The sequence below is a fragment of the Tachypleus tridentatus genome, chromosome 1 (genome assembly GCF_004210375.1).
Source record: "Tachypleus tridentatus isolate NWPU-2018 chromosome 1, ASM421037v1, whole genome shotgun sequence".
NCBI lineage: Eukaryota > Metazoa > Arthropoda > Merostomata > Xiphosura > Limulidae > Tachypleus > Tachypleus tridentatus.
In genome coordinates, this window is record NC_134825.1 from 68,170,695 (window position 1) to 68,189,889 (window position 19,195).

At 33.6% G+C, this 19,195-nt stretch overlaps 3 non-coding genes across 3 annotated transcripts; all 3 read right to left on the reverse strand.

Moving 5' to 3' along the window:
• Positions 1 to 1,103: 1,103 nt before the first annotated feature.
• Positions 1,104 to 1,175, reverse strand: TRNAT-UGU (transfer RNA threonine (anticodon UGU)). The gene has a single exon. It is a non-coding gene; the product is annotated as a tRNA-Thr (tRNA).
• Positions 1,176 to 7,658: 6,483 nt separating this feature from the next.
• TRNAT-UGU (transfer RNA threonine (anticodon UGU)) lies at positions 7,659 to 7,730 on the reverse strand. Its single transcript has one exon. It is a non-coding gene; the product is annotated as a tRNA-Thr (tRNA).
• A 6,148-nt stretch (positions 7,731 to 13,878) lies between these two features.
• On the reverse strand, positions 13,879 to 13,952 carry TRNAK-CUU (transfer RNA lysine (anticodon CUU)). Its single transcript has one exon. It is a non-coding gene; the product is annotated as a tRNA-Lys (tRNA).
• Between the last annotated feature and the right edge of the window lie 5,243 nt (positions 13,953 to 19,195).

Genomic DNA, 19,195 nt, shown 5'->3' on the forward strand with positions numbered 1-19,195 from the left:
TGTACTTTCGATCTCGCCCCCCATAAAGATATAACCTTTAAAGAAGACAAATTCGACTAGAAAGAAGCTAATTGGCAAAATGTGAGGAATTAGACAACATATTACCAGAAAATGTTGAGCATACAGCCAACAACAAAGTAGAATTTGATAGCTGTAGTCAAATAATCATGAGTGCCTACTAAAAGCATCAACTAGCTACAACAATAACGCATGGAAATCAAAACAAACAACTAATAACACTCATAAAACAACGAAGACAATTGAGAAGATGGTTCATGGCAACAAGAGATAAAGAAATCAAAACACAACTAAACAGTATCAGAAATAAAATCAGAGCAGAAATTAAATTGTTAAAACAAGAAAATGGGACAATTTCTAACTGCAAACTAAATGGAAAACCGACCCTCAGAGAGCTTTGGTCGCACCTAAAAAGACTCACTAAAGAAGCCACAACAAGAAAATACCAACATAAGAACAAAATAACACATTAGCACACACCAACAAAGAAAACCCAGAAGCTTTCAGACAACAACTACAAAACACTTTCAAAACACAACGACCCAGACCTGAACACCTATTTTTTTCAATACAGTAAATAATTATGTAACAAATAACACAGAATTATACAAACCATATTTCCTAGTCAATATTAACAACAATAACACCAATAACATAAATGACTTTTACAATCTACTGCTAACCAGAAAAATAACATTAGCAAATCTACGGGCTCTCAGAAAAGAAACAAGAAAGTAGTGTCCACATTATGTTTTCGAACAAAAATCTCTTTTTCCCTCCATGTCTACAGCATTTATCAACTTTAGTAAAGTCAAATTTTGATTTATTAATTTTAGATTTTATAATAGATATATCAAAACAGGGTTATACTTCAAGCAGTTTGGGAAATATTGATTTCCACTGTATAAAATTAATAGAGCAGAGAAAACGAAGCTTACATTTTAAATAACAATGTCGCTTTTATTGAAAATTTAAATTTTTATGAAAAATAATGTATCGTCATATTTATCGTAAATAAAATTATGTTATTTTGTTCAATTGCAGGTGATGAAAATAAGAGTATCCGTCAAAGTTCAAGATATACAAGCCACCAGTGAGGTTCGAACTCACGACTCCTGGTTTACAAGACCAGTGCTCTACCCCTGAGCTATGATGGCTCGTACATATCGTTTAAAACGCATTATTTCTCTTTAATGTTCTACAGCATATTGAATATTCGCTTATCGTTCAGTGGATTATTTTAGCATTGCTAAAACAGTCACATGTAAAGAAAATATAATATTGAGAACACCTCTTCGACAACATTTTCAACAGTAAGGTATTATACTGTTTTCTCCTCTGTTCAGTGTATAAAAGCTTGTTGTTTTAAATTACGCATAAAGATACACCGGACTATCTGTGCTCTACCCACAATGGGTATCGAAACCCGGTTTTATTATCGTAAGTCAGCAGATATTCGGGTGTGCAACTAGTGGAGGTGGCAAACACAGTAGTTCCATTGTGTTTGCTTTTCTCAAACACAGCATAAAGAAAGCATTTATTTGAATTTTATTCTTTAGATTTTTCTACACATAAATATCAACCTGCCACCTGTGTGAAGAATGTTTTGAAACATTAATAAATCATCATTCAAAATGGTGGTACACGAATATATCTGTTTACGAAGGTGGTCATCTGATCAAAAAAGTACAGCCATATATCATAAAATAAACCATCTTAAAAACCGAAGAAACCGGTGCTAATCCTTTTATAGACATTTATTTGTAGAGACTCTTATGATATACATAATTTTTCACAAATTATTTAACAAGATAATTAAAACAGAAAAACCTTAACACTTTTCCCAAGCGACAGGAACACCGAAGATCAATAGAATATTCTTTCTTCTTCGAATCTACTTTCTCATTTAGGAGTTACAATAGAAATAATATTCATTTTAAACTAAAGTTGTTGTGTCTAAGCTTTAATTATATTAGAATATCAATATTTCAATTATTTAGTTGTGTTATATGCATCGCTTGAATAAAATGCAAGATACTTATCTCAACACATATCCAACCTACATATTTTTCTCTATAAATTATATGTTTAAAAAAAAACAATCGTACAGTGCTATAAGGAGCAGTAGTAGAGTACTGGTCTAGTAACCTAAATGTTGTAAGTGCTATCCTTCCAGTTGGATTTCATATTTTCAAATTCAAACTATTACAATTTAGTCGTGGATTTCTTCTCTCGTTTGTTTAAAAAAATATCAAAATCGATGAAAATGTTTATGTGGTTAGAAGGTATTTGAAATAATTCAATTAAATTATCGACACATAGTTATACTAAGGAAAACATTAATGAATTTAATTGAACAAATAACTAAAACTTTTTCTGAGTTATTCTTCTGCTTCGTAATTGTAACTATATTTAATTATGAATAATATCACAATAATATCAGATGACGTGGCATGCTGTCGATGAGGTTATTGATATAAACCACTGTGATTTCATCCCAATTTGTCACTAGAAAGTGGTGTAACTCAGCTACAGTAGCTGGTTGTGGTTAGAAATTTTAGGTTCAGTTCTGCCCAACAGTTTTCAATGAAATTACAACCTGGAGACTTTGATGGCCATGCCATTATTGTAACGTTCTCCCAGTCAGAGATAATCCTGTACAGTACAAGCAGTGTGGGCATTGGCATTGTGATCCTGGATCACAAATTATTGCTAAACCTTTCCCTAGCATATGGCAGAAATATTGTCTTCACATTATGCCTTTAGAAGGCACCATTGGTGTTTCTCCGGAAGATATGAAGAGCGGTTTATCTCCCATAATCAATAACTCCTCAAACATGTTATGCGCCACCTCCCTTAGTAAACAGTCTACCCACATTTGTTTTCCAGGCAAACAATGAACACGAATCCTACCACCAGCTTTAACAAGCCACAAACAAGACTCTTCTGAAAGATGACATGTCGCCAGTGTCATAACTTCAGCGAAGTTGGCATGTCGCCAGTGTCATAACTGTAAGGTTGGCATGTCGCCAGTGTAATAACTGTAAGTTGGCATGTCGCCAGTGTCATAACTGTAAGTTGACATGTCGCCAGTGTCATAACTGTAAGTTGGCATGTCACCAGTGTCATAACTGTAAGTTGGCATGCCGTTTTGGCTAAGTAGCACGGCGAGAGTTGTAATTCTGGTTAATATCGGTTTTCAGACAACCGTTCTGGCAAAATAATCTTGTTTAGTCGGCTTCCTATCCAAGTTGTTTTGAATACCCTGTAATAAACGTGTTCATGCCATTCCTGTCTTAATGGGTTGCAAGACTTCTTTTAACCTTGATGTGTTAAAATGACCAAAAATACGATAATCTCAGGTAACAATTTCCGACGTTTACCACTATACTTTTGGAAACAGCGTTTCCTGTAATCCGAGACGTTCTAGAATTCTGGAAACAGTACACTGAGGTGTTCTGAAAATTTCAGTTGCTTCATACCATTTCTGAACAGTCGAACAATTTGACGATCTATAATTTCTGGCGCGTGTGGACTCCATCCACACCAAGCACAGATAAATTGTATGAACGAAGCTTTAAATTATTTCACAAAAGATTATACCAAAAACAAACTCTTTTATACCAAACAGATATGTGTTTGTTCTTCTTATAGTAAAACCACATCGGACTATCTGCCGAGCCCACCGTTGTGAATCCGGAGACTTACCGGGTACTAGCGGGAGGCACAGATTCTCAAAACAACTTATATGGACCAGAAAAACAACTCGTGTATATTTATCCGGTCACATTTATCTTCTCTGTTACTGCTTGGACATTTACTTAGTAACTACTCCATAAACAATGTAAACAATGACATCAATATTTAACAGTATACAAACATCTTGGACAAAGTTGTGAATATTTAACATTTTATTGTTTCAAGAGATATAAACAACTGGAAGATAACTTCCGAAACGGAAAAAAAAGCAAGTAGAACTTTGTCTATAAACTCTGTTTCGTTACATTTTAATGTAAAATTCAAAATCATGGAAAGCTATTTCAGTTCACTGCATCTATCGATATTTTGAAGCTCATAATACAACATCAGTATTTAAAATAATTTTAACTAATGCACTATCTTACTTATATAAATAAACAAACCTTCAAGCGATATTTTATATTAATCTAAATAAACACAAATAAAGAAATTGCTATAAAGACCTGCATCCTTTAACTTAATATATTTTGTTTGATCAGGCACTATTAAGCAGAAGAGAGTGAACTCATAACCACTACTTTTTTCCATATCATTAGTTCATTCTTCATAAATAATGCAATCCAGCCGCTAATGAGGGCCCAAAATATTTGTCAAACACAGGAAGAAGGTTAAAAGTACAGAAGTCAATTACCGGTTTTAAATTAGCAGCCTCAAAGTAAATTATAAATTTATAATTAATTCAGCTGCTATTTTTCACTGGTAATCTCAGACTCATTTGACCAGTTAAAACACTCAATTCTTAATCTCAGGGTCGCTGTTGTTGTTCTTGTTGTTTGAATTAAGCACAAAGCTACACAATGGGCTATCTATGCTCTGCCCACCACGGATATCGAAACCCATATTTTAGCGTTGTAAGTCCGCAGACATACCGCCGAGCCACTGGGGGCCTTCGGGGTCGCAGGTTCGAATCCCCGTTACACCAAATATATGCTCGCCCTTTTAACATTGGGGCAGTTATAACGTGATAGATATATAATTCAAACTGTTAAAATTTTATAGTTGATTCCTTCTTTCACTTCCCCCGCTAATACAACGGTATGTCTACGGACTTACAAAGATAAAGTCAGGGGTTCGATTCACCTCAGTAGGTTCAGCAGAGAGTCCGATGTGGCTTTGTAATAAGAAAATGCAAACTCCGTCTCTCGTTTATCAGGCTACCCTTACTTACGAAACATCAAAGTTTAAAAGTATCTAAATCCATTAAAAAGTTTATGCGTTCAGAAGGTGTTTCAGATTATCAATAAAACTATTGATATAATTATACCTTAATCAGTTTACTTCAACAAATAACTAAAACTTTTTCCGTGTTATTCTTCTGCTTCGTAATAGTAACAAAATTAAGTGAAAATGATATCACAATGATATCAATATACTAGATTTACTTACCATTACAGAATATCACTTTTATTAAATATGGTCGTTATAGTTCTAAAATATTTCTTCATTAAAAATTACCGCTCTCAGATCGGAATGTCTATAAAGATAATTCATTTTCTTTGGAATTTTACCACCGACTTTTTTTCTTGCCGAAAACGTTTATTCCGGCGACGCACGTGCAAGATGACACGACAAACTCCACGAACAGAAACCAAAGACCGCCTGAAGGAGTCACCTGAAGGAATAACCCATTCGCACAACTCTACACTAATGTGTTGTCTTCCGGGCCAGTCATTAGAATTTAAAATGTCACATAAAGGACGCTTACCGTTGCAATTTGTACTGTTGTGACGTCAGTAAAAAAAGGTGCTCGTGCCATAAATCACGAGCATAATTATGTACTTTGAAGGCTGTAACACCATAAAATATATAAATTTGAAAAGCAATAAATAAAAAAACCAATTGGCTACTCTTAATTCTTGTTTTATTCGTTCTTGAAGCAGAACGCTTTCCGAGACGTGGTCAATTGTTGAAGCAGTCGAATCGTAATCTGAGGGTCAGGGGTTCGAATCCCCGTTACACACACACATGTTCGCCCTTTCAGTGGCGGGACCGTTATGATGTGATAAATCAATCCCATTATTCGTTGGTAAAAGAGTAGCCTAAAGTTGTCGGTGGTTGGTGATGACAAGCTGAACTTCCCTCTAGTCTTACACTGCTAAATTAGAGACGGCTACCGCAGATAGCCCTCATGTAGTTTGAGAAATTCAGAAACAAACAAGCAATTCTAAACAACGAGATCAGTGTCAGATACATTTTGGAACAAGATCAGTAAAAACTGTTAATTGGAAAAGGAGGAATAGGGACCATTAAAAGAATGCAGAAAAACGTTGAATCCAAATGTAAATATTATATTTTCCAGCCAAAAACTAGGGGTTCTAAGAAAGTAAAGAAACAAGGCTGGAAATGGTGTCTACATTATGTTTTCAAACAAAAAATTTCTATTTTCACTCCATATATACAGCGTTTATCAATTTTAGTAAAGTCAAACTAGGGATTTATATTAATTTAAGTATTTTATAGTAGATATATCACCAACCAAATGTATTGACATAAACCTATTCCACAACATCTTTCCCACAACCAAAATATAATTGTAATAGGTGATCTAAATAGTAAACGTAAAAACTTTGGCATAAATCCACAAACACAAATGGAGAACACCTATTGCAATTCATTGATGAAATAGCATCGCACCAATAAACGACAGTGAACCTACGCATACCACGCATGCTACAAATACAAGTGACATCTTTAATATTAAAAAAAAGTTATTAAATTTTAACGTGGGAAAAGATGTTGACAGTGTTCTTCTACCAATATGGTGTACTTTCGATCTCGCCCCCATAAAGATATATAACCTTTAAAGAAGACAAATTCGACTAGAAAGAAGCTAATTGGCAAAAATGTGAGTAAGAATTAGACAACATATTACCAGAAAATGTTGAGCATACAGCCAACAACAAAGTAGAATTTGATAGCTGTAGTCAAATAATCACGGAGTGCCTACTAAAAGCATCAAATAGCTACAAATAACGCATGGAAATCAAACAAACAACTAATAACACTCATAAAACAACGAAGACAATTAAGAAGATAGTTCATGGCAACAAGAGATAAAGAAATCAAAACACAACTAAACAGTATCAGAAATAAAATCAGAGCAGAAATTAAATTGTTAAAACAAGAAAAATGGGACAATTTCTGCTGCAAACTAAATGGAAAACCGACCCTAGAGAGCTTTGGTCGCACCTAAAAGACTCACTAAAGAAGCCACAACAAGAAAATACCCAACATAAGAACAAAATAACACATTAGCACACACCAACAAAGAAAACCAGAAGCTTTCAGACAACAACTACAAAACACTTTCAAAACACAACGACCCAGACCTGAACACCTATTTTTTCAATACAGTAAATAATTATGTAACAAATAACACAGAATTATACAAACCATATTTCCTAGTCAATATTAACAACAATAACACCAATAACATAAATGACTTTTACAATCTACTGCTAACCAGAAAAATAACATTAGCAAATCTACGGGCTCTCAGAAAAGAAACAAGGCTGAAAGTAGTGTCCACATTATGTTTTCGAACAAAAAATTCTTTTTTCCCTCCATGTCTACAGCATTTATCAACTTTAGTAAAGTCAAATTTTTTGATTGATATTAATTTTAGAATTTATAATAGATATATATAAAAACAGGGTTATACTTCAAGCAGTTTGGGAAATATTGATTTCCACACGCTGTATAAAATTAATAGGAGCAGAGAAAACGAAGCTTACATTTTTAAATAACAATGTCGCTTTTATTGAAAATTTAAATTTTATGAAAAATAATGTATCGTCATATTTATCGTAAAATAAAATTATGTTATTTTGTTCAATTGCAGGTGATGAAAATAAGAGTATCCGTCAAGTTCAAGATATACAAGCCACCAGTGAGGTTCGAACTCACGACTCCTGGTTTACAAGACCAGTGCTCTACCCCTGAGCTATGATGGCTCGTACATATCGTTTAAAAACGCATTATTTCTCTTTAATGTTCTACAGCATATTGAATATTCGCTTATCGTTCAGTGGATTATTTTAGCATTGCTAAAACAGTCACATGTAAAGAAAATATAATATTGAGAACACCTCTTCGACAACATTTTCAACAGTAAGGTATTATACTGTTTTCTCCTCTGTTCAGTATATAAAGTTGTTGTTTTAAATTACGCATAAAGATACACCGCGGACTATCTGTGCTCTACCCACAATGGGTATCGAAACCCGGTTTTTATTATCGTAAGTCAGCAGATATTCGGGTGTGCAACTAGTGGAGGTGGCAAACACAGTAGTTCCATTGTGTTTGCTTTTCTCCAAACACAGCATAAAGAAAGCATTTATTTGAATTTTATTCTTTAGATTTTTTCTACACATAAATATCAACCTGCCACCTGTGTGAAGAATGTTTTGAAACATTAATAAATCATCATTGAAAATGGTGGTACACGAATATATCTGTTTACGAAGGTGGTCATCTGATCAAAAGTACAGCCATATATCATAAAATAAACCATCTTAAAACCGAAGAAACCGGTGCTAATCCTTTTATAGACATTTATTTGTGAGACTCTTATGATATACATAATTTTTTCACAAATTATTTAACAAGATAATTAAAACAGAAAAACCTTAACACTTTTCCCAAGCGACAGGAACACCGAAGATCAATAGAATATTCTTTCTTCGAATCTACTTTCTCATTTAGGAGTTACAATAGAAATAATATTCATTTAAACTAAAGTTGTTGTGTCTAAGCTTTAATTATATTAGAATATCAATATTTCAATTATTTAGTTGTGTTATATGCATCGCTTGAATAAAATGCAAGATACTTATCTCAACACATATCCAACCTACATATTTTTCTATAAATTATATGTTTTAAAAAACAATCGTACAGTGCTATAAGAGCAGTAGTAGAGTACTGGTCTAGTAACCTAAATGTTGTAAGTGCTATCCTTCCAGTTGGATTTCATATTTTCAAATTCAAACTATTACAATTTAGTCGTGGATTTCTTCTCTCGTTTGTTTAAAAATATCAAAATCGATGAAAATGTTTATGTGGTTAGAAGGTATTTGAAATAATTCAATTAAATTATCGACATAGTTATACTAAGGAAAAACATTAATGAATTTAATTGAACAAATAACTAAAACTTTTTTCTGAGTTATTCTTCTGCTTCGTAATTGTAACTATATTTAATTATGAATAATATCACAATAATATCAAAATACGAGATTTTCTTGCATGTTGAAGTTATAGTTATAAAGACATTTCTTTATTAAAAATTATCGCTCTCAGATCGGAATGTCTATGAAGATAATTAATTTTCTTAGGAATTTTACCACCGACTTTTTTCTTGCGAAAACTTTTATTCTGGTGACGCGCTGGTAAGATGACACGGCAAACACGACGAACAGGAACCAAAGACCGCCTGAAAAGGTCACTTTGTAGTAACCATTCGCACAATTCTACATTAATGTGTTGTCTACCAGCCAGTCATTAGAAACTAAAATGCCACATAAGGGACACCTACCGTTGCAATTTGTACTCTTTTGACGTCACTAAAAAAGGTGCTCATGCCATAAATCACTAACATAATTATGTTCTCTGGAAATAACACCATATGACATATAAATTTGAAAAGCAATAAATAAAAACAGTTGGCTACACTTAATTTCGGTTTTATTCACTCATGAAGCACAAAGCTTTCAGAGGCGTGGTCAGGTGGTTACGACAGTCGAATCGTAATCTGAGGGTCACGAGTTCGAATCCCCGTTACTCTAAACATGCTCGTCCTTTTAGCGGTCGGGCCGTTATAATGTGATAGGTCAATCCCACTATTCATTGGTAAAAGAGTAGCCAAAGAGTTGGCGGTGGTTGGTGATGACTAGTTGCCTTCCCTCTAGTTTTACACTGCTAAATTATAAACGGCTAGCACAGATAGCCCACGGGTAGATTTGGGCGACATTCAAAAACAAACAAAAAAGTTTTTTCCCTCGGGTAATTTTGATCTTATTCATTGAAACTGTAGGTTTATGTGAAGAACAATGTATCGCCATGTTTACTCTAACATAATTTTGTGTTATTTAGCTCAATTGCAGGCAATAGAAGTATAATCATTCGTCTCGTTTAAGATGTACAAACCACCAGTGAGGTTCGAACTCATGACCGCTGGTTTACGAAACCAGTGCTTTACCTCTAAGTTATGATAGCTTGTTATTTCGTTTGTAAACCATATAATTTCTTTATGAAATTATACAGTATGTTTAATATCAACTTATCGTTCAAACTATTAATATAGCACTGTTAAAACAATCACACGTGTAAAATATAATATTAATAACATTTCTTCAACAACATTTTCAAAGGTAAGGTATTGTACTGTTTCCTCCTCTGTTCAGGAATATAATTTGTAAATTAATCGGGGACAGGTGTTTTGTACTATCTTCATCATATATGCAATACCTGACGAGTTCGCATAATAGTTCATTTTTCTCCAACTTTTATCGAAATATTTTATTGTAGTATGTAGGACCTACATAGGTCTATATATGTTTTGTACCTTTTGAGGATGTTTTCAACTGTTACTCGATTGTTTTTGCCAGTTAGATTCCTACCATAGTTTGTTCTTCGCCAAATTTTTGTTTTTGTATTATTTATGTGGTTTGTCCATGTAAGTTTAGAATCATACGTTAATCCTAGAAATTTTGTTGATGTAGAAGTTTGGAGAAGTGCTCCATTCATAAAAATCTGTAGTTGTACCTTTTCACATTTCGTTCACTTTGAATATATGAGTTGCAGAGTTTTTGCTGTGTTTATTTTGATTCAAAACTTTTGGCAGTATTCGCATACTCTGTTTAGTTCCGATCGTATATTTGTAGTGAATATTGCTGGTGTTTTGACACTTTTCCAGTTTGCTTCATCATCAGCGAACAGTGATGAGTACCCATAATAAAGAGAATAGGGCTAAGAACCACTCTTTAAGAAACGTCGGTTTCTGGAGTGAAGAACTCCGAGCAAGTTCTCTCCATGGTTACTCTACATTGTTTGTTTTTCAAAACGTTAGAGAGCCATCGAATAATTCCAGGCGATAGTCCAATTTCATTCATAGGGAATCGAAGACCATTGTGCCATACAGTATCGAATGCCTTATCGATGTCGAGAAAGTAAGCGACATTGCATTCTTTTTTTATTAAATCTATTTATTATTATTTCAGTTAATCTTAGTAAGTGACATGCCTTTTGTCTAAGTTTTTTGACGGCCCGGCATGGCCAAGCGTGTTAAGGCGTGCGACTCGTAATCTGAGCGTCGAGGGTTCGCATCCCCGTCGCGCCAAACATCCTCGCCCTCCAGCTGTGGGGCGTTATAATGTGACGGTCAATCTCACTATTCGTTGGTAAAAGAGTAGCCCAAGAGTTGGCGGTGGGTGGTGATGACTAGCTGCCTTCCCTCAAGTCTTACACTGCTAAATTAGGGACGGCTAGCACAGATAGCCCTCGAGTAGATTTGTGCGAAATTCCAAAACCAAACCAAACCGTTTTCGACAAACATTAGCTTATTATAGTCATTTATGTTATTCGTGTTATTGTTGTTGATATTGACTGGGAAATATGGTTTGTATACTTCTGTATTAATATGATATGATCGTTTACTGTATTATAAAAATAGGTTTTCACGCCTGTGTCGTTGTGTTTTGAAAGTGTTTTGCAGTTGTTGTCTGAAGGCTTCTGCTTTTTCTTTCTTGGTGTGTGCTAATGTGTTATTTTATTCTCGTGTTGGGTATTTTTTTCTTGTGGTATCTTTGGTTCCTTTTTGTAACTGCGATCGAAACGTTCTAGGATCGGTTTTTTTTCGTTTAGTTATCCCATTTCTCTTGGCTTTTTTTCAGATACTGTTTATTGGAGTTTTTATTTCTTTGTTTCTTCTTGCCATAAACTGTCTTCTTAATTGTCTTCGTTGTTTTATTAGTGTTATTAGTTGTTTGTTTGTTTCTATGCGTTATTTATAGTTTTGTGTTGTTATTGTGGTACAGTGTTAGTTGCTGCTTTTAGTCGGCACTCAGTGATTATTTGACTACAACTACCAACTTCTACTTTGTTGTTGGATGTATGCTCAACATTTTCTGGTAATATGTTGTCTAGTTCTTTCTGATATTCTTGGCAATTAGCTTTCTGGTAGTTGAATTTTGTATTGTTTAAAGGTTATATCTTTATGGGGAGCGAGATCGAAAGCACACCATATTGGTAGATGATTACTGTCAACATATTTTCCCACATTAAAACTTAATAACTTTTGTTTGATATTTAAGGAGGTGAGGCAGTTGCCTAGGATATCACTTATATTTGTAGCATACGTAGTATGCGTAGGTTTACTGTCATTTTAGGACGATGTTATTTTCATCAAAAGAATTGCAATAAGTGTCTTCCATTTCTGTTGGTGGATTTACGTCAAAAGTTTTTATGTTTACTATTCAGATCACTTATTACAATTGTATTTTGGTAGTGGGAAAAAATGTTGTGGAATAGATTTATGTCAATACATTTTGTTGGTGAACAGTAAATACCTGCTTGTGTTAAAAATGAATGGTTATCTAGCAGGATATCAACAATTATATTTTCATTATTACCGTTCATTTTAATTTTGAGTAACTGAAAGAATGTTCTTATATAATAAAATAATTCCTCTGTTAGTATCATGGTTGTTTATTCAAACTTTTCTAACTGGCGTAAAATTACATATTTTAAATTTATTGTTAACATAAACGGGTTTCACTTAGAATAATAATATCAGGTTTAATTACTATTATTATGTCTTCGATCTCGTGGTTCTTGGAAGTTAGTGAATCTTTGATGTTGATACCTAGAATTGTGAATTTGCTTTTTTAGTAAGTATCCAGTGATTGTTGTGGTATGTATGGCTTTCTTTATTATTTTTTTTGCATCGCGTGTGAAGAGATCAAAGCAGTTTTAGTAGTTGGGATGGATTTGTGTATTCTGCAATAAAATCTGTAAAGATGTTTTATTTATATTTACTATTAAACTTGTTTCGTCGTTTCTGCTCTCTTTATTGTATGAGTGTTGTTCTCTTGGGTGTTTGTTGTGTCTGTGTTTTTGTTAAGTTGTTGTGTATTGTTTACTGTTTTTGGTTGGGTTTCGTTGTTCTTTTTTGTGTGTGATTTTCGTTGTGTGATGTTTTTCTTCAGCCTTTCTGCATTTGTCACTGTATATGTTGTTGTATTGCTTTTGCTTTTCAAATTTATATGTCTCAAGGTGTTATAGCCTTCAGAGTATAAAATCATTTCAGTGATTCATTGCATGAGCACATTTTTTACTGATGTCACAACAGTACAAAAAGCAACGCTAAGTGTCATTTATGTGACATTTTAGTTTCTAATGATTGGCTGGTAGACAACACATTAGTGTACAGTTGTACGAATGGTAAGAACAGGTGACCCCTTCAGGCAGTCTTTGGTCTCTGTTCGTAGAGTTTGTCCTGTTCTTTTATCCACGCGTAACCGGAATAAAAGTTTTCGGCAAGAAAAGAAGTCGGTTCTAATATACCTCAGAATATGAATTATCTTTATAGACATTCCGATCTGAGAGCGATAATTAACATAAAATTATTAAAATATAAATAAATAATGAAAATAAGAAAAACGGTGAATCCAAATGCAAATATTGTATTTTCCAGCCTAAAACTAGGTACTCAAAGAAAGTAAGGAAACAAGGCTGGAAGTGGTGTCTACATCATGTTTTCGAACCAGAAATTTCTATTTTTACTCCATGTCTTAGGTATTTATCAAGTTTAGTAAAGTCAAACTCGGGATTTATATTAATATAAGATTTTGGTAACACATATGTCAAAAACAACCTTATTCTAAAAGCAGTTTCGAAAATATTGATTTCCACAAGCTGTGTAACATCAATAGAAGCATGGAAAACGCAGTTTAATTTTTTTAAACAAAGATGTCTATTTTAATGAAAATTTAAAATACGTGGAAAATGATGTATCGCCATCTTTATCCTAAAGTAATTTCATATGAATTTGTTCAACTGGATATGATAGAAGTATAAGCATTCATCAAGTTAAAGTGTGCAAGCCACCAGTGAGGTTCGAACTCACGACCGCTGGTTTACAAGAAACCAGTGCTCTACCTCTGAGCTATGATGGCTCATTGCTTTATTTGAAAAACGTATAATTTCGTTAAGAAACTATACAGTATGTTTAATATCAACTTATCGTTCAAAATATTAATATTGCATTGTTAAAACAATCACACGTAAAAAATATAATATTAAGAACATCTCTTCGACAACATTTTCAACGGTAAGGTATTGTGCTGTTTCCTCCTCTGTTCAGGTATATAATTTGTATATCAATCGCGGAGAGGTGTTCAGGACTATCTATATGCAATACCTATCGAGTTCGCATAATAGTTCATTTTTTTCTCCACATTTTATCGAAATATTTTATTGTAGTATGTAGGGGTCTATCTACTATTGTTTGTGGGTTTGAATATTTATGCATAAACTTTGAAGGAGTGGTTTTGGGCACTCTACATGCTGTCGTAAGTAGTATATTTTATAATGACTCTTGTTTGGTTTAGAATTGTTCTTTGCTTACGTTAATTCACGCTGAAGCTGCATAGTCTATTACAGTTATATACGTTTTGTATATTTTGAGGATGTTTTCAGCTGTTACTCCATTGTTTTATCAGTTAGACTCCTAGCATAGTTTGTTCTTCGCCTAATTCTTTTCTTGTTAAATCTAATAATTATTGTTCCAGTTAACCTTACTAAGTGATATGCCTTTTGTCTAAGTTTTCTTAATCCGTTTTGTCTCTCGAGTAATTTTGACGTTATTTCCAAAAATGTGGAGAGTCTATTACTGATTATTCGTTCAAAATTTTCATTTACAGCTGGTCAGGCTGATTGGTCGATAACTGTTTGGTTTATTGGCTAGCATACCTTTTTTATGGAACATTAATGTATTAGCTTGCTTCCAAGAAACTGAGATGTAGCAAGGGTAGAACGATAAATGAAAATTTCTAATAGATGATCAAATAATTTCGAAGTGCCTTTCTTGAAGAGAATTTCTTGTATGCCGTCCTTTTCTGGTGATTTATTTTTTGAATTCTAAATTGCTTGTTTGAGTTATGTTAATGTAAATTTTTAGAAGCAGTAGATTATTATAGTCATTTACGTTGTGGTGTTATCGTTGTTAATATTGATTGTGAAATATGGTTTGGATAATTCTGTGTTATTTGTTACATCACTGTTTACTCTATTGTAAAATAGGTGTTCACGTCTGGGTCGTTTTGTTTTGAAAGTGTTTTGTAGTTGTTGTCTGGAGGCTTCTGCTTTTTCTTTGTTGGTGTGCGCTAATGTGTTATTTTATTCTAGTGTTGGGTATTTTCTTGTTGTGGCTTCTTTGGTGAGCCTTTATCGGTGCGACCAGAAACTTTCTAGGATCGGTTTTTTTTCGTTTAGTTAGGGGCAGATGTTATCCGATTTTTCTTCGTTTAACAATATAATTTCTGGTCTCATTTTATTTTCATACTGCTTATTTGTTTTTTTATTTCTTTGTCTCTTGTTGTCATGAGCTGTCTTTTTAATTGTCTTGGTTTCTAGATGTCATGTTCTTTTCTACTATGTGGTTGTCGGCATCGCTCCAGGTTAGGCGACCGGCACTTTCGTTGTCAAGTGAAGTCTTAGACTTCCTCGCGTTTAACAGTTTCTGTATTTGAGTATTTTTAGCGGTCTTTCACCCATATAAGTGTATATATCTCACTCTCAAGAAGGATAAAAGATTTTTTACTGTATATTCAAGAGGTCTTTAAAAACTCTCCATTCTTCTTGCTTATTCTCACTGAAGGTCTCCTGATCTCATTGCTTACAATTGTTTGCTTGTTGTGAATTTTGCGCAAAGCCACACGAGCTACTTGCGCTAGCGACATTAATTTAGGAGTGAAAGACCAGATGAAAGACAACTAGTCTTTACCAACTACCGCCAACTTTTGGGCTATCTCTTTTACCAATGAGTAGTGGGATAGACCTATCACATTATAACAGCCCCACTGTTCAAAGAGAAAGCATGTTTGATATCACAGAGATTCGAGCACGAAACCTCACATTACGATCCGAGAGTATTAACCACCTGACCACGCCTCTGAAAGTTTTCTGCTTCAAGACTAAATAAAACAAAAATTAACAGCAGCAAATTGTTTTTATTTATTGCTTTTAAAATTTATATGTCTCAAGGTTAACTTAAAGCCTTCAGAGTACATAATTATGTTAATGATTCATGGCATGAGCAACTTTTACTGATGTCACAACAGTACAAATTGCAACGGTAAGTGTCCTTTATGTGACATTTTAGTTTCTAATAATTGGCTGGTAGACTACACATTAGTAAGAACAGGTGACCCATTCAGGCATTCTTTGGTCTCTGTTCGTAGAGTTTGTCCTGTTATCTTACCCGAGCGTAACCGGAATAAAAGTTTTCGGCAAGAAAAGAAGTCGGTTCTAATATGCCTCAGAATATGAATTATCTTTATAGACATTCTGATCTGAGAGCGATAATTAACATAAAATTATTTAAAATAAATAAATAATGAAAATAAGAAAAACGTTGAATCCAAATGTAAATATTATATTTTCCAGCCAAAAACTAGGGATTCTAAGAAAGTAAAGAAACAATGCTGGAAGTGGTGTCTACATGATGTTTTCGAACGAAAACTTTCTATTTCACTCCATATATACAGCGTTTATCAATTTTAGTAAAGTCAAACTAGGGATTTATATTAATTTAAGAATTTTATAGTAGATATATCACCAACCAAATGTATTACATAAATCTATTCCACAATATCTTTCCCACAACCAAAATACAATTGTAATATGTGATCTAAATAGTAAACATAAAACTTTGACATAAATCCACAAATACAAATGGATGACACCTATTGCAATTCATTGATTAAATACCATCGCCCTAATAAACGACAGTGAACCTACGCATACCACGTATACTACAAATACAACTGATACCTTAGACACCTCCTTAAATATCAGACCAAAGTTATTAAATTTGAACGTGGGAAAAGATGTTCACAGTGATCTTCTACCAATATGGTAGATATGGTACCAATATGGAACTTTCGATCTCACCCCATGAAGATATAACCTTTAAAGAGACAAATTCGACTACAAAGAAGCTGATAGTTGCAGTCAAATAATCACGGGAGTGCCTACTAAAAGCAGCAAATAGCTACAAATAACGCATGGAAATCAAACAAACAACTAATAACACTCATTAAAACAACGAAGACAATTAAGAAGACAGTTTATGGCAACAAGAGATAAAGAAATAAAAACACAAATAAGCAGTATGAAATAAAATGAGACCAGAAATTGTATTGTTAAAAGAAGAAAAATGGACAACTTTTGCTGCAAACTAAATGGAAAAACCGACCCTAGAAAGTTTCGGTCGCACCTAAAAGACTCACTAAAGAAACCACAACAAGAAAATACACAACATTAAAACAAAATAACACATTAGCGCACACCGACAAAGAAAAACCAGAAGCCTTCAGACAACAACTGCAAAACACTTTCAAAACACAACGACCCAGACGTGAACGCCTATTTTTTCAATACAGTAAATAATTATGTAACAAATAACACAGAATTATACAAACCCTATTTCTAGACAATATAACAACAATAACACCAATAACATATATGACTTTACAATCTACTGCTTACCAGAAAAATAACATTAGCAAATCTACGGGCTCTCAGAAACTAAAGAAACAAGGCAGGAAGTAGTGTCTACATTATGTTTTGAGCAACAAATTCTATTTTCCTCCATGTCTAAGCATTTATCAACTTTAGTAAAGTCGAACTTGTGATTTATATTAATTTTAGAATTTTATAATAGATATATCAAAACAGGTTATTTTCCAAGCAATTTTGGAAATATTGATTTCCACACGCTGTATAAAATTAATAGAAGCATAGAAAACGCAGTTTAATTTTTTAAATAACAATGTCGCTTTTATTGAAAATTTAAATTATATGAAAAATAATGTATCCCCATATTTATCGTAAAATAATATTATGTTATTTTGTTCAATTGCTGGTGATGAAAATAAAAGTATCCGTCAAGTTCAAGATATACAAGCCACTAGTGAGGTTCGAACTCACGACTGCTGGTTTACAAGACCAGTGTTCTACCCCTGAGTTATGATGGCTCGTACATATTTTTTTAAAAACGCATTCTTTCTCTTTAATGTTCTACAGTATATTGAATATTCGCTTCTCGTTCAGTGGATTAATTTAGAATCGTTAAAACGATCACACGTAAAAAAACATATTAAGAACATCTCTTCGACAACATTTCCAGCAGTAAGGTTTTGTACTGTTTTCTCCTCTGTTCAGATATATAACAGTTGTTTTGAAATTACGCATTAAGCTACACCGCTTTTATTATTGTAAGCAAGCATACATTCGGCTGCGCTACCAGTAGAGGTAGCACACACAATAGTTCAATTCTGTTTGCTTTTCTCCAAACACTGCATAAAGAAAGCATTTATTTGAATTTTATTTTTTAGATTTTTCTACACATAAATATCAACCTACCAGTTATGAAAAGAATTTTTTCAAACATTAATGAAGCATCATTGAAAATTGTGTCATACAAATATATCTGTTTACGAAGGTGGTCATCTGATCAAAAGTACAGCCATATATCATAAAATAAACCATCTTAAAACTGCAAAACAGGTGCTGATCATTTTATAGACATTTATTTGTGAGACTCTTATGATATACATAATTTTTTTCACAAATTATTTAACAAGATAATTAAAACAGAGAAACCTTAACACTTTTTTTACACAACAGGGACAACAAAGATCAATACATACTACAATAAAATATTTTGATAAAATTTGGAGAAAAAGTGAACTATTATGCGAACTCGATAGGTATTGCATACGAGGTCTGTTCAAAAAATACGCGGACTGTTTGAATTGCGCGGCTCCAGTTGGTTTCAGTGGAATCCGCATGCTGTCGCTAGGTTTGCACAGATCAGCTGATTACGACGCCATTTCCGATTGCAGATATCTTCATTTGTGTATTAGCTACGCGGTTTTAAGATAAGTGCGATTTTTTTCGTTTGGTGGATTTCAGAATGAATGACCTGAAGGAGCAACGACTTGCTGTGAACATTTGTGTTAAACTTGGAAAATCTGCGACTGAAACTTCTGCTATGCTTAACACGGCTTACGGTGATGTTGCTATGAAGCGTACGGCATGTTTCAAGTAACATGAACGTTTTAAGGATGGTCGACAGTCCATTGAAGATGATGAGCGTCCTGGACGTCCTTCACGTCAACTGACGGCCCACACG